The sequence below is a fragment of the Rhea americana genome, unplaced genomic scaffold, assembly GCF_003343005.1.
Source record: "Rhea americana isolate MKP2758 unplaced genomic scaffold, rheAme1 scaffold_17, whole genome shotgun sequence".
NCBI lineage: Eukaryota > Metazoa > Chordata > Aves > Rheiformes > Rheidae > Rhea > Rhea americana.
The window spans coordinates 299,299-302,606 of NW_028185816.1; positions in this window are offsets into that span (position 1 = coordinate 299,299).

Below are 3,308 nucleotides of genomic sequence, written 5' to 3' on the forward strand. Positions count from 1 at the left end.
CATACTCACACTTGCATCCTTGCAACAGGACTTGCACTCAAGAAACATTTTGCTGAAAAATGTAACAACTGATAGTACTGAAGACCTCTATTATGTAATTCTGTATTCTTTTGTGTGTTCTTTCTGTCCTTTCTTACCTTTTCCTTTCACTGTGAGGTAATTCCATTTCCTTACTTCCATCTCCTATTTCTACTACTACTTGTTTATCTTCTTGTAAGCTACAGACTCTCTTGTGCTCCTGGCCAGTTTCCCCTGAGCTGCTCTTTCCTCTCCATTGATTCCTTTCCTCCTGCAGGTTTCCCTTTCTCCATTTTTATCCTGTTTTTTCCTTTCTTTCTATTCCTCCTACCTTCCTTCTATAGCCATAAACTCTCCCTTCTCTCCTCTTTTCTGTGTCTCCCCTCTTTCCCCAATCTCTCTGCCTGAAGTACTTTTATTGGTATCCTTCTCTTGAATTTCATTCTTTCTCCATCTTAATATTCTTCCCCATATTCCACACTTGTATATATGCTTTCTGGCTGAGATAAGTTAAGCATTTGTCCCAAGGAAATGCCCCTGTCCAGGCTTGTCCCAGTGCCCTTTGTTTTTTTGAGCTTTTGTAATTCTCMGTGCACCTGTGTGCCTGAAGAAGCCATTCATCAATAAACACAGGGCAAGCAGTTCATTAGAGTAAGCTCTCTGTATGCAAATGTGCCTCAAATATTCCTTCCTTCCGCAGCCGTAGAGCCCAGAGAAGTCTACCCTCGCAGGAAGGAAGGAAGCGGCTGGGTTAACACACTGGATGAGACTGCTGCTGCTGCCCTTCCTCAGCCCTCGCCTTGCTGCCAAAACATGCAGACCTCTCTCTCTCCCCAGTACACATTTTTTTTTCTGTTGGAAGTTCACTGGGATTCCAGGTATGTATTTTTGAAGTGGCTGCTGATATGATATGCTATGATATGATACGATATGACTGTTACAGGGTATATCAGCCTCTAACAAGATAGGTCAAAACTCTTCAAGGTTTCCCTCAGTTTTTAGGGACTATTGGTTTTATCAAGAGCTCTCTGGGCTACAGGTCCATGGTCAGCAAGCATCATGATATAATCACCATATTAGTTTGCTGTCCATCTTGGCCTCGGTTCGTGTGCTTTAATTGGAATAGTTTCCTGGGACCAAAATATTGTTGCGACAGCATTTCAGCCATGAGTTGGAAACTCGATTTTGGATGAACCTTTTACATTGTGTGAATGGAAGATGTCCATCTTCCCCGAGCATTTAAGATCCCATTGCCTGTAAAGAACACCAAGTAATGTTTCAGAAGTCTGAGAAATAATCAGAACTGTGTGAGCTTTCCCTGCTGCTGGCAGCTAACAGTGAAATGCACAGGCATCAGGAAAAATTAATTCTTCTCCTATAAAGGGTTCTGGATGATAAAAGACCTGCTGAGCTGTGTCTACAGACACAGGCAAACAGTTACCACCTGGCTTAAGTTTGCTTCAAGTTCATCCACAATCACAAGTCTAGAAATCAAGGGTTTTTTTATTTATTTATTTTCCACGAGGAGAGTATAATGCTGCAAATTTTCATTGCTTTCATTTGTGAGAACTGCTACAGGTGAAGAGTTTTCAAACTCCTTTTTAGCCATTGTCCAAAATTTTGCTTTTCTCCTTCCACATATAGATAGCTGTGATATGTTCTGTTCCTGCAGAGGCATAAAAGTTAGTCATTATTCTCAGCACTTTCTCTGCAAGCCTCATGGGGAAAAAAAATCTCACTCATTTAAACTGGTTCCACATCTCTGTGCGTGGAGTGAGCACAGTGGAATGAGTTCCATCTCCGGTGTAAGTCCAGTAACATGTAACTGAAAAACTGTGGTATGGGGATAGGATGGAATGTTTTTTCCTATTTTTTTCTGTTCCAGTCTTGGGAAAGTGTCTGCAAACTTTGGATATACTCAGAAGTCTATGGCTTAGTACAGATGTTTGCAGACTATTTAAATTTTACAAATTGTGCAGGCTCTGAGACACTTGAACAATATTACTAGAGCTGTTTGATAAAAGGAGGTGTGGAAGAGAAAGAAAATTCTGTGTGCATGGGTGTGTAAGGGGGTTTCCTGTAGCCTGCTTTGAGGGGAAAAAAATCATCCAGTGTGGAATGATGTCAGAAAATTTTTTTTTTTTTTGGAAATATCTTCATTCTCCCATTCTCCCAACCTCGTGACCAACACCTTCTCAAACTTTGGCTCTGTTTGATACTGTTCATCGCATGTGGTTTCTTAAGGGTTGGGTTTGAGTAGGCTTCAGTTAGTATCAACAGTGCAATCTCCTGCTCGGTGGAACTTTGCATCTTCCTCTTGCACCGTCCAACCTACATGTGCTGTGCCTGGAGCACAAAGTTTAAAGCCAGTTGCAGCCTCTCTGTGAACTGTAGCATGAGCCTTAAGCAACTTGGTTTTTCAGGAGGTTTCTGGGTCAGCCATGGGCTACAACAGTGCTGCTATCAGCACGGCTGTCTTACGAGGTCGGTTGCTGGGAGAGCACCGAGAAGGGCACGTTTCCAGCATTTACAGAGACATGCTTGGCATCTTTTCTGAATGTCATACGCTAGGAATATACAGGCTATTTATTGTGAATTCCACCAGCCCCCATTGAGGCATGTCATGAGGTTACACATGATGTGAGCATGTTAATGCTGTCTGATGACACCAACGCGTGGTGGTGCTGAGGCTGTAATGTGATTTTCCTTACGCTGCCTGGCAGCTCTAGAAGTGGGAGCCCTGCTGGGCAAACTTTCAAAGGTGGATAGAAATGTATGTTTGCACATCAAAATAGGCAATTTATTTCACAAACAGGCACTGAGGTGTCCAGTTATCCATTTTGCTTATGCAAATACAAGTTTTTGCGAGCATAACAGCTGTGCCTGCACCATGATTACTTCCATAAGGCAACTCAGGCTGCTAGCCGAGGGCGATGTGCATTACCATAAGGCTCCGTGAGCGTTCCTCGGGGAGGGGCTGCCCACGCGACAAGGCTACGGATCCACTCGCGGCACTCCGGCGCGCAAAGCTTGTAGCCTGAGACCTGAAGCCGAGGCCAGCCGTACGAGCAAGGCGAAGGCTCGGATTCGGGGTGAGGCACGCAGGCTCCTCCGGTGCTCCCGGGCCTGGGGCAGTTCAGGCGTGACGTGGGGCCCGACGTGAACAAACCTTCCCTTGCTCAGGGGCTTGGGCTCCGGCRGGCCCCGGAGCAGTGCGCCTGGCCCGGCGGCCTCCCGGGCGCCGGTTCGCCCTCCCGGCGGGGCACCAGGGAGCAAAGCGCGGCGCGGCC